At 37.4% G+C, this 13,787-nt stretch overlaps 1 protein-coding gene across 20 annotated transcripts in view; it reads right to left on the reverse strand.

Moving 5' to 3' along the window:
- The window catches only part of CEP112 (centrosomal protein 112), a 419,667-nt gene that overhangs the window by 312,241 nt on the left and 93,639 nt on the right, over nucleotides 1-13,787 (reverse strand). The gene's annotated exons all lie outside the window — the stretch shown is intronic.

Raw genomic sequence — 13,787 nt, forward strand, 5'->3', positions numbered from 1 at the left:
TCCAGTCTTCAAAATTATCACATAATTAAATCATTTCCTTCTTATTTGATATTTAAGTTGTTATGAATTTTTTATCTTTATGGAACTAGATAAAGGTGTTTATAACTAGGTACTTTATCTAAAATTAGGGTAAGCAAGCATTAGCTAAAAGGATAATCAATTTTCATTTGAATGATTACACTTCCAGTAATTAGAAAAGGTTAGGATGATGTTCCAAATAGTATCCTTTTATACTCATTCTAAGATAAACATTTAAAATAACGTTCAAGTATTAAATAATATTACAGCCCCAACATCCTGTATTCATTTCATTCTTTTTAATGTTTATTTATTTTCTTATTAGTCATCCATTTAATACACAATAGTGTATACATGTCAATCCCAATCTCCCAATTCATCCCACCACCACACCACCCCCCGCCGCTTTCCCCCCTTGGTGTCCATACGTTTGTTCTCTACATCTGTGTCTCAATTTCCGCCCTGCAAACTGCTTCATCTGTACCATTTTTCTAGGTTCCACGTACATGCGTTAATATATGATATTTGTTTTTCTCTCTCTGACTTACTTCACTCTGTATGACAGTCTCTAGATCCATCCACTCTACAAATGACCCAATTATATTCCTTTTTATGGCTGAGTAATATTCCATTGTATATATGTACCACATCTTCTTCATCCATTCGTCTGTCGATGGGCATTTAGGTTGCTTCCATGACCTGGCCATTGTAAATAGTGCTGCAATGAACACTGGGGTGCATGTGTCTCTTTGAATTATGGTTTTCTCAGGGTATATGCCCAGTAGTGGGATTGCTGGGTCATATGGTAATTCTATTTTTAGTTCTTTAAGGAACCTCCGTACTGTTCTCCCTAGTGGCTGTATCAATTTACATTCCCACCAACAGTGCAAGAGGGTTCCCTTCTCTCCATACCCTCTCCAGCATTTGTTGTTTGTAGATTTTCTGATGATGCCCTAGAATGGGCACCAGTTAGAATACTGGTGTGACGTGATATCTCATTGTAGTTTTCATTTCCATTTCTTGAATAATTAGTGATGTTGAGCAGGTTTTCATGTGTTTCTTGGCCATCTGTATGTCTTCTTTGGAGAAATGTCCATTTAGGTCTTCTGCCCATTTTTGGACTGGGTTGTTTGTTTTTTTAATATTGAGCTGCATGAGCTGTTTATATATTTTGGAGATTAATCCTTTGTCCGATGATTCGTTTGCAAATATTTTCTCCCATTTGGAGGGTTGTCTTTTCGTCTTGTTTATGGTTTCCTTTGCTGTGCAAAAGCTTTTAAGTTTCATTAGGTCCCATTTGTTTATTTTTGTTTTTATTTCCATTACTCTAGGAGGTGGATCAAAAAAGATCTTGCTGTGATTTATGTCAAAGAGTGTTCTTCCTATGTTTTCCTCTAAGAGTTTTATAGTGTCCTGTCTTACATTTAGGTCTTGAATCTACTTTGAGTTTATTTTTGTGTATGGTGTTAGGGAGTGTTCTTATTTCATTCTTTTGCATGTAGCTGTCCAGTTTTCCCAGCACCACTTATTGAAGAGACTGTCTTTTCTCCATTAAATAATATTACAGCCCCAACGTCCTGTATTCATTTCATTCTTTCTTCACTACAATATGAATTAGGTATATAATTTAAATTTTTGTGCCATAACTTCCAAATCTGAGCAATGGAAATAATTATGTCTAATGTAAAAATATGGTATGTAGATTAACTTTTAAAAGTATGTACAATTTCTAGCTCAAAGCCTGACACATTGATATGCTCAGATTTCTTCTCTATACACCCAATTCACTTTGCCTCTTTGTTAGTGATGCCTCTGCTTTAGGAGTTTCTTTCAGAAGATAGTTTCAATTTTTCAATATATATCCTAAACTCTCCCTGTTTCCTAAATGTTAATTTACTGGAAGAAATAAAGAAAAGAATATTTCTTTTGCCTTCCAGTTTTAAATGGTGGAAAAAAGGTGATTTGTTTTCCTTCTCTTGGAAATTACCAAAGAGAGACAAGATATACTAGAAACATAAATGAAACTCCATCTTAATAAACCCTACGAGAGGAACTTATATTTCCGACTATGAAGAAGTAGCTTGCAACATGTCATGCTCCCACTGAGAACAACTGAAAACCCAAAAAGATACAAAAGAAATCTATTTGAAGGCACTGGAGAACTTCCAAGGCAGCTAGGACTTCGGAGGCCAGAGGAAGAAACACCAGAGAGGTGAGTCCACATTGTGTAAGCTGCTTTTACCTTTGAGGCATTTTCCAATCTTGAAGGATGAGAATGGGGCAAGGAAAGCAGAGCAGAGCAGAGGGTGGCCAAGCAGCCAGAGCTGAGCAACCAAAATCCCTGAGAGAAAGGAGCTCCACACAAGCAGCTTCTCCTCAAGGCATTTGGCAAATTCTTAACATCTACAGGGCAGGAAGCCAAGAAACCAAGATAAAATACTCTGAAAAGCAGACTAGAGTTTTCAGCAGTGTCACTGTACTCAGGAGTAAGAAATCGTAGATTATTCAAGGAGGGCCCTAATTAGTAACATCACAGGCTTTCATTTGGGACCTGTGTTGATGGCTACAATTAGGACTGGAAATGAATCAGCAGAAGACCAAAGATTACAAAGACTTCAACCCAGCCTTGAGTCAGCTCAGTCAGTGAATGGATCAAGGTGAGTTATCTCCATACCAGCTGCATCTCAGAGTTTAGGGTGGAGCCTCTCTGGAGGAAGAAAACATCATCCAGAGCATTTATTATTTTTCATACACAATGTCTGGCATTCAATCAGAAAATACTAGGACTCCAAGAAATAGAATCCGGAGGAAAAAAATAGAAATAGACATGCATATGGTCCAGATATTGAAATTATAAAACGTATGAGGAATTTGTTATCCTAACTCAAAATATATGAGGATGGCCAGCAAAATTAAATGATCAAATAGAAATGCAGGAATACTCCAGGAGAGAATGACCTATGGCTGGAGATCTTAGAAAATATCATCAGAACACAGTTATCCAAACTAAGCGGCATGCAAATAATCTCTTCCTTGGTTCAGTGATAACATAGGCACAGGTTGCGGCTGGAAACTCTGAACCCAATCTGGCATGAAAAAGAAGAAAGAAAGGCTGGACTGAATGAAAAATCATACAAGCCATATTTTCTGGAAACAATCTATGGCTAGGGCAATTAAGGGAAAGAAATGACATTATGAGAAGCATTACTGCAGCTATTGAGCAATAAATGCTCAAAGAATTCTCTCACATACATCCCTGCATAGTAAGAAATTCATGCTATGATGGAACATGGTCCTGGTCCTATATACCCAGTAACTGTCTTCAAATAACTGGCCAAGGAAGAAATCTGTATATTGAAAGATGAGTAATAATCAAAAATGGGCCAGGATTCAATCTATATAAATATATGGTAAGGAAATGAGAGGAAAGGCAGAAAAAACAGAAGACAAATTAAGAATATTCACTAAATAAAATCACTTACATGTGACAGATTAAAATCAATGCCAAATGTGTCACAAGGAACATCTTTTACAATATGCAAAAAAATCACATATCCATAAAAACTTAGTAAACCTCACCTCTATAAAAAAAAAATGTCAGAGAAAAACTGTAAGATCTCAGGTAGTTATATTGAGAGACAGGAAGTAATGAAACATGAACACACAGATCTTAGGAAAAGGAAAACTAAAATGAAAATAGCTCCAAAAAAAAAGAATGGTTAGGGGGGAGATACAGTTAAAAAAAAAATGAAGGAAAAGCTTGTGGAAAGCATGCAAACCAGAATGGACAAAAATTAAACACAAGAGCAAACAACAGATGTAGAAAAGAGAAAAATGATGGTTCAAATTTACATTATTGGTGTACCTAAAGAAAATAAAAAACATACTATAAGAAAACTGTACAAAGGGCACACCATAAAACTGACACAGATGAAAAATGCCACAGTTATGGTAAAGTTACTGAACTTCAAGGAAATGATCTTTTCAGAACATTAATCAAATATCACTCTCCTGCTCAAAACCATCCAATGAATTCCCTTCCACTCAGAGAAAGAAGAGATTATTATGGCTTCTCTGTTCTCATCTCCTACCACTCTCCTTTCTCTTTTATTAACCTTCATTTTTCTTTTTAGTACTTGTCACATATATTTATTTGTTTTTTTATTGTTGTTGTTTACCTTTACCAGTAAAATGTAAGCTCAAGACACTGCTTTGTTCACTATAAATCTCTCATTTCTAGAATAGTGCTTGGCTTGTAGTAAGCACTCAATACAAATATGTAGACTATCAATATTTTTTAATTAAAATAGGGTAATTGTTAAATTTTCAAAATCTCCATCCTACACATCTGTTCTTCATAGAATATACCAAAAAGTTTTGTGTGTGTGTTATAAACGGTAAAGATAGAACACAAGAAATTCGAAATAGGGATAAAGATATTCCCCCTATACTCAAACTATTTTTGAAAATCCATTTTTTCTTTTTCTTAATGCAAAAAGAAACATGTGATCCTTATAAGATATTAGAAATTGTTAAAGAAACCAAGGCAAAGAGTATTGAATTGATACAAATAAGTAATTCTCCAGAATTTGCTAAGGAAAAAGGGTTTCTATTAGCCAGAAAAGCAGTCAGCCATCTTTCTACAATATGAATATTGAATACAGTGGACATGAGAGAAAAGAATAAAAGTACTAGTTATATGAGAAAGAAAAATATAGGTGAGAGGAAAACATACCCAACAAATCAGAGAAGAAAGTCCAGGATGTTGAAACAATATTTTGATCTCAGTTGTCTGTATATCATTGTACAGAGTAACAGTGATTAAAATATATATTTTATATATATATATATATATATATATATATAATATATATGATAAAATAGAAATAAAATAAGTAAAACAAAATACACATTGTAAATATACCTATACAATCTGCCCCTCTAATAGGCAGTGGCAATGCAACTGGGTATCATATGATTACCTTCTGACTCTTGCATTCCAAACTGCCCTGAACAACTCTAATCTTTTCCTTACTTTGCTCTTTACACCCATACCAGCAGTATAATGGTGAGTAATGATCAAATCATCTCATTCAAAAATATGTATATGTAGTGTTTTTCCCATTTGAACAAATTAAACTGTCCATCCTGAATTTTATGATGGAAGACTTTTCTAACTCAACAAGATTATGCTTCACTTTTTATAACAACAACTCCTACTCTAGCACCATACAAGTATGAAGAGTGCACTTCCAATTACTTCATCAATAACAGAAATAAAGAGAGTAACTCTCACCCAGGTATGCAAAGCTGTTTCAACATTTGAAAATCAATTAATGTAATCCATCTCATCAATGGCTAAAGAAGAAAAATCACAGGATCATATCAATAGACGCAGAAAAAGCATTTGACAAAATCCAACACTGATTCATGATAAAAAAAAAAAAAACCTCTCAGTCACATGTGAATAAAGGGGAATTTCCTCAATTTGAGGAAAAAATCTCTACAAAAAACCTACAGATAACGGTTAGAAGCTAGAAGCTTTCCAACTAAGATCAGGAAAAAGAAAAGGATGTTCTCTCTCTCTCACAACTCCTTTTCAGCATGATACTTGAAATCCTAGCTAATGCAATATATTAAAAAGGAAATAAAAGGTATACTGATCGGGAAGAAAGACATAAAACTGTCTCTGTTCACAAAAAGATGATCATCTATGTAGAAAATCTAAAGGTATACATCAAAAAACTCTTGAAAATAATAAGACATTAAGAAATAATAAGACACTAGAGAATATTATACTTAGTAAAGTAAGTCAGAGAAAGACAAATATTACATGATATCAATCATATGTGGAATCTAAAAAATAATACAAATGAAGAGAGGATCTATATACAAAAGTGAAACAGACTCACAGATATAGAAAACAAACTTATGGCTACCAAAGGGGAAAGATGGGGAAGGGAAAAAAAAAAAAAAAAAAAAAACCCTTGGAAATAATAAGACACTATAGCTAGGTTGCAGGATACAAGGTTAATATACAAAAGTCAATCACTTTTCCTAGTAATAAACAAGGGGAATTTGACATTACAAACACAATACTATTTACATTAGCACCCCCAAAATGAAATACATACAAATATAACAAAATATGTACAAGATCTACATGAGGTAAACTACAAACCTCTGATGAAAGAATGAGAAAAATCAAAGAACTAAATAAATGGAGAGATAGTCCATGTTCATGGATAGGAAGATTCAATAATGTCAATGTCAGTTATTCCCAAATTGATCTACAGATTTAATGCAATACCAATCAAAATCCAGGCAAGTTATTTTATAGATATGGACAAACTGCCCTTAAAGTTTATATGGAGAGACAAAAGACACAAAATAGCCAATACAAAATTGAAAGAAAAGAACAAAGTTGGAGGACTGACACTGCCTACTTCAAGACTTACTATAAGGCTACAGTAATCAAAACACTGTGGTACTGTCAAAAGAAAAGACAAATAGATCAATGGAACAGAACAGAGAGGCCAGAAAGAGACCCCCATAAATACAGTCTGCTGATCTTTGACAAAGGAGCAAAGGCAATACAATGGAGCAAAGATAGTCTTTTCAACAAATGGTGCTAGAACAGATGGACAACCATGTGCAAAAAAAAAGAATCTAGACACATCTTAAAAACTATCTCAAAACATCACAGACCTAAATGCAAAATGCAAAACTACAGAAATCCTAGAAGATAACATATGAAAAACCTAGATTATCTTAAGTTTGGCAATGACTTTTTAGACACAACGTCCATGGCACAATGCATGAAAAAAATAATTGATAAACTGGACTTCATTAAAATTAAAATTTTCTATTCCATAAAAGATAATATGTATTAAGAGGATTAGAACATGGGCTTCCCTGGTGGCGCAGTGGTTGAGAGTCCACTTGCCGGTGCAGGGGACACGGGTTCAAGCCCCGGTCTGGGAGGATCCCACATGTCGCGGAGCGGCTGGGCCTGTGAGCCATGGCTGCTGAGCCGGCGCATCCGGAGCCTGTGCTCCGAAATGGGAGAGGCCACAGCAGTGAGAGGCCCGTGTACCGCAAGAAGAAAAAAAAAAGAGGATTAGGACATAAGCCACAGACTGAGAAATATATTTGCAAAAGACACATCTGGGGCCTCCCTGGTGGCGCAAGTGGTTGAGAGTCCGCCTGCCGATGCAGGGGATACGGGTTCGTGCCCCGGTCTGGGAGGATCCCATATGCCGCGGAGCGGCTGGGCCCGTGAGCCATGGCCGCTGAGCCTGCGCGTCCGGAGCCTGCGCGTCCGGAGCCTGTGCTCCGCAACGGGGGAGGCCACAACAGTGAGAGGCCCGCATACCGCAAAAAAAAAAAAAAAAGACACATCTGATGAAGGACTGTTATCCAAAATATACAAAGAACTCTTAAAATTTAACAATAATAAAATAAAAAACTAATTAAAAAATGGGTCAAAGACTTAGACACCTCACCAGAGAAGATACACAGATGACAAATAAGCATATGAAAGGATGTCATATCACATGTCATCATATATCATCATGGAAATGCAAATTAAAACAATGAGATACCACTGCCCACCCATTAGAATGGCCAAAATCCAGAACACTGACAACAAATGCTGACAAGTATGTGGAACAACAGAGACTCTCATTCATTATTGGCAGGAATGCAAAGTAGTACAGCCATCTTGGAAGGCAGTTTGGCAGTTTCTTATAAAACATACTCTTACCATACAATCCAGGAATCATGCTCTTTGGTATTTACCCAAATGAGTTAAAAACTTGTGTCCATACAAAAATATGCACACAGATGTTTTGTCTTGTTTTAATTAATTTATTTATTTGGCTGCGCTGGGTCTTAGTTGGGGCACACAGGATCTTCATTGCCTCATGCAGAATCTTTAGCTGAATGTGGAATCTTTTTTTAGTTGCAGCATGCGGGATCCAGTTCCCTGACCAGGGATCGAACCAGGGTCCCCTGCATTGGGAGCATGGCGTCTTAACCACTGGACCACCAGGGAAGTCCCTGTACACAGATGTTTATAGCAGCTTTGTATTCATAACTGCCAAAACTTGGAAGCAACTAAGATGCCCTTCAGTAGGTGAGTGGATAAACTGGTACATCCAGAGGATGGAACATTGTTTAGCACTAAAAAGAAATGAGCTATCAAGCCATGAAAAGGCATAGAGGAAATTTAAATGCATATTAATAAGTAAAAGAAACCAATCTGGGACTTCCCTGCTGGCTCAGTGGTTAAGAATCTGCCTGCCAATGAAGGAGGCACGGGTTTGAGCCCTGGTCCGGGAAGATCCCACATGCCGTGGAGAAACTAAGCCTGTGTGCCACAACTACCGAGCCTGCACTCTAGAGCCCCCGAGCCACAACTACTGAGCCCACATGCCTAGAGCCTGTGCTCTGCAACAAGAGAAACCACCACAATGAGAAGCCCACGCACCACAATGAAGAGTAGACGCCGCTCGCTGCAACTAGAGAAAGGCCACGCACAGCAATGAAGACCCAATGGAGCCAAAAATAAATAAATTAATTATTTTTTTTTAAAAAAAGAAAGCAACAAATCTGAAAAGTCTACATACTGTATGACTCCAATTATATGACATTCTGGAAAAGACAAACTATGGAGACAGTTGCCAGGGGTTGCAGGGAGGGAAGGATGAACAGGTAGAGCACAGGGGACTTTTAGGGCAGTGAAAATACTATGTGTAATACTGTAAGTTTAGATCAATATATGTCATTATACATTTGTCCAAGCCCGCAGACTATCCAATACCAAGAGTGAACTCTAATGGAAGCTATGGACCTTGGGTGATGATGCAGCAACGTAGGTTCATAAACTGTGACTGCTGTAGCATCTGGTGGGAGATGTCCATGGAAGGAGGCTCTGCATGCCAGGAGTAGGGACAGGGGTACATGGGAAATCTCTCTACCTTCCTCCTCCTCAATTTTGCTGTGAATAAAACAGCTCTAAAAAATTAAGTCTAAAAAAGGTAGGCCCCAAAACCATTTCCTTTACCACGCTATTCAACACATTTCCTCAGGCTCATGCTACGCTTGGAAATGGATTGTATGGATGATGTACACACTAATTCCAACAAACATAGACCAAACACAGACCAAACAAGTAAGTCAAAGACTTACTTCTCCTGAGAGTCACTTACCAATTAATTCAAATAGTTCACATGTTTAGCACAGGAGATACATAATAAATAAAGAGCCCATGAAATGGGCCAAAACAACCTAGTTGGTACTGTCTGTGAAGACTGGCACAAGGTTAGGAAGTCCCAGAGCTGTGCCAAACAGAACAGCCACCAAAGGGAAGACAAAGAGTGGAAGTTAGGAAACGGGTTCAGGAGTAGAAAAGCAGGATAGCAGCCAATCAAACTAGAAAGACAAGGCACAAGAGGGGTGAGAGTGACAGCAAAAGAAACAGAGTGAGGCATGAGCAGGCTTGAAACAAAGAACAGAACCATTCTGATACCAAGTCTCAATCACTGGGCACCTGTGTTCAACACCTGCATTGCTGGAAGCTGGCACGGTTTCTGGTGCAAGGATACTATTAAATGTGGCCCGAGGGCTTCCCTGGTGGCACAGTGGTTGAGAGTCCACCTGCCAATGCAGGGGACACGGGGTCATGCCCCGGTCTGGGAAGATCCCACATGCCGCGGAGCGGCTGGGCCCGTGAGCCATGGCCGCTGAGCCTGCGCGTCCGGAGCCTGTGCTCTGCAACAGGAGAGGCCACAGCAGTGAGAGGCCCCTGTACCCCTACCCCCCCAAAAAAAGATGCTGATGTAGAATCACATTTTTCAGGCTGTAACAAACAGTGTGGGAGGGGAATTCCAGAGTTAATAACTACAGGATCAGAGAAGGAACAAACAGATTACCTTGCGTACAAAGAATATATTCACACATGGTGAACTCAGAGGTGGCACTCGGAAGACGAGGTTGGAGTTCTTAAAAGCACGTGGCTTGTAGACAGAAGTTATAATAGGCATCAGATTAGTAATTCAAGTTCTCGGTCAAGGGAAAATGGGACAAACTGCACTTGTGGGATTTGGAACAAGAGGAGAATGGGAGAGCGACCGGCAGGCTACTGGAAGATTCCGGAATGAGGCAACAATGGCCTGAACTCAAGTGGTAGCTATGGAAACAGAAGGGGAGAGAGCAGGTCCAGGAAAATTTTCAGAGAAGTAAATAGTATGATTGAGTAAAATACTAAATGCAGGAGATGAGAAGTGGAAAAATCATAAATCTTCCAGGTTCAAAATCTAATATGCCAAGAAAACTGGCACATTCTTCCCCGGAAGAAATGCAGGCTGTGAAAAAAGAATCTAGTTCTATTACAAATACATAAAAGAATCTAGTTCTATTACAAATACATAAAAACCTCATTGAAGGGGTAGCGGGGAAGGTGATGACCTACACAATTTTGAAATGAGTGGCATCTGTGAGACCGAAGGCAAAAGGAGTTGCACGTAAGCACTGTTCCCTAGTTGACAAAGTTGGTTGCCATGGGGATATGGATCAACAACTCTGATTATATCCATTTCTGTACACTGAAATTGAACAATTAGAAGATGATGGTGGAGGCCAAGTTTCCAATGTTGGATTGAGAATTTACAGAGGGGAGGAGAAGGCTAGAATAATCCATGTGGTAATGGTTTAGAGTTACAGACATCATTAAGAGATTATGTTTAGCTTAATACAGATATAGATGGTTACATATACTAATGTTTATAGATATGCATATATATACAGGTTTATGTATACACAAATACTCTATCTGGCGAGAGGACATAAAAGAAATGACACCCCAGCAGTAATAAGTACACCCAGCAAACAGATCTTGGTTTCTAATACCAGTCTCCTTGTAACCCACATTGATGGGGTGGGTCAAAAGGGCAGAGGGGCCTACTGTAGAATCTCCCAACGGCTGAAGCTGGAACAATTCAAGCAATAAAATAAAGGAATACTGGATTATAGCCCAGAGCATAAGATAAACATCCATGAGTCCATATTGATAAAAATAAATGATTCAATAAATTAATAAATGAGGGAGAAGAGACAAATCTCCCACGCAGAAAAACTCCAAATAATTTACATAGATACTCCACCCTGAAGTATGGAGAGTATAACTCCCCACTTCTTATGCACAGGCTGCACACAGGTACTTCCTTCCAAAGAGGACAGTATGGAAAGGCAAGGAGGGAATGCCTTCACAGTGGAAAACCTAACAAACACTACCTCAGCCAGATGATCAAGGTTAATATCCACAGTAAGTCATTAGTAGCATATACCCTTGATGTGATATGCTGAGAACAGCACTTTGCCTCCATGATCTTACTGCCTCAACCCATGACCCCAGTCTAATCATGAGAAAAACATGAGACAAATTCCAATACAGGGCATTATACAATATTCCTGAACAGTCCTCCTCAAAACCGTCAAGGCTATTAAAAACAAGGGAAGTCTGAGAAACTGTCACAACCAAAAGGAACCTAAGCAGAAAATACAATGTGGTATCTGGACGAGATCCTGGAAAAGAAAAAGGACATTAGGTAAAAATTAAGGAAAATTGAATAAACTATGGACTTCAGTTTATTAACGTATCCTGTTGATTCATTGATTGTAACAACTGTACCAAAATAACGTAAGATGTTACAAAGAGGGGAAGTTGGGTGTGGGGTATATAGGGACTCTCTGTACCATCTTCTCAAGTTTTCTGTAAATCTAAAACTGTCCTAAAAACTAAAATCTATTTTTCTAAATGGTCATCTTGTTCAAAATGATGAACTGGTGCTATATGGGAGTTTTTTGTTTAAAATTGTGAGGCTGGGAGAAAAATTCTGGTGGCGACTATAAAATGACAAATCCTGGCCATCTCAGAGAGTGACGAGCTGCTGTATGAATCACCACATGCCACTAACAATAATAGTTAATAATAGTTAACACAATACTTCACGTGTCTAGGCCCTTTTGAAACTCTTTAAACTTGATTCAGGTCCATGAATAGAATTCAGAGTCTCAGGGACTTTGAATGGAAAAAAATAGCTCCTCTTTATTTTCAGTCCCCTAACTAACTGACCTTCAGCATTTCCCTTTAACTATGAACACAGTCAACAACCAAGTTAGTATTAGCAATGCCTATGAATAACAGAAACACAGATATTTCCATAGACCATACAGTGTTGGATAATCACTAATATTGTTTATCCTCCTCATTATTCATAAATTACAATAGTTATTAGGCCCACTGCTAAATCTTGATATTTACTGCATTAGTTTAGAAGCATATGGATTACTTTATCATGACTTTGATTTATTAATATTTTGATGACTGTAACTCAATATCATTTCTTTGCAATCTCATATATTTTATTAAATTTTCAAATATTATTCTGAGAAAGGGTGCATAAACTTCACAAGATTGACAGTGGCATCCATGGTACAGAAATGGGTAAAGAATTCCATTAATAAAGCCTAAAATCTCAATAAAACTACTCACAGACTGTGTGTCTAAACCCTGGTATGAATAGAGTCCTGTACTTTACAGCTGTCACCTCCCCAAGCATCTAAGAATTTTGCTATCATTTTCATATTTATAAGTTCTAATATATTGTTTTAAAAACCCAGTGTTTAAGGGACTCTGTTTAAGACTAAATAATGAAGAGTTACATATCTTATTTCAAAAGAACTTGGAATATTTCCAAGTAAAAGAGCAATGTAACATGCTACTCCACACTGATTTACTTATAAAAATGTGACTTTTCTATCACCAGTATTTTGTGTTCTGTTTATCTAAATAAATTTAATACAGTTCAAAACTAAAAAAAAAAATACAGTATTTACATGTTTAATTATTAGTTTCACACAAGAAAATCCCTGCCAATACTGAAAGACATGAGTCTAATCATCTATACAATTGTCTGCTTACAATAAATGGCACGGAAACAGAATAAGACCGAACAAAAACAGAAAAAAGCCTGAAAGAACAAAACTAATTTGTTTTGTTAAAAATAGGAACTAATTCTCAGCGACACTCTCATCTTTCATCTTAAGCCATGCCTTGAACTCTATCTTGTTTAATTGTTAAATCAGGAGTGGCTCAGCAAGATCTGTCTAGTTTTGATGATTCTTAAATTCAATGCTGCTGACAGACTCTGTCCATTTTTCTCTATACTTACTGTTACCTAATGACAAGGTCTGAATGCTAATTTTTAAATTCAACTTTCATTAAAAATATAATGAAGTTTCTCTAACAGTAATCTCTTGGGCCCAAAGTATCACTTTACTTTACATCCTAAATTGATAAAAGTTAAAATTCCACTGTGAAAGCTATTACTCTCTTAATGATATTTGACTAATGAAATATAACAATGCAGTAGGCATTTTAGACAGTCAATATGTTTCATAAATTTCAACCCTAAAATTACTTAATATATTTATTCACTTTTGTGAAAATTTAGGATGTTGAGATGACGAAAATGTATTTCAGATATAAATCTGGGTTTTGTTCATGGCTTTGAATATCACCACTATGCTGATTATCCAGAAAATAAACCCTTGGTTTTTCCCCCTAGTAAACCTGATCCACTTTCAGGCTTCTCCATCCCAGGGAACAGTAGCAGCACTTGGCAGTTCTCACCTCTTCACTGACACCCAAGGCCAAGCCGCCCACCTCTCCCGCCTGGACCTATGACACCAGCGTCCTGATTGGT

The sequence above is a fragment of the Mesoplodon densirostris genome, chromosome 18 (assembly GCF_025265405.1).
Source record: "Mesoplodon densirostris isolate mMesDen1 chromosome 18, mMesDen1 primary haplotype, whole genome shotgun sequence".
Taxonomy (NCBI): domain Eukaryota; kingdom Metazoa; phylum Chordata; class Mammalia; order Artiodactyla; family Ziphiidae; genus Mesoplodon; species Mesoplodon densirostris.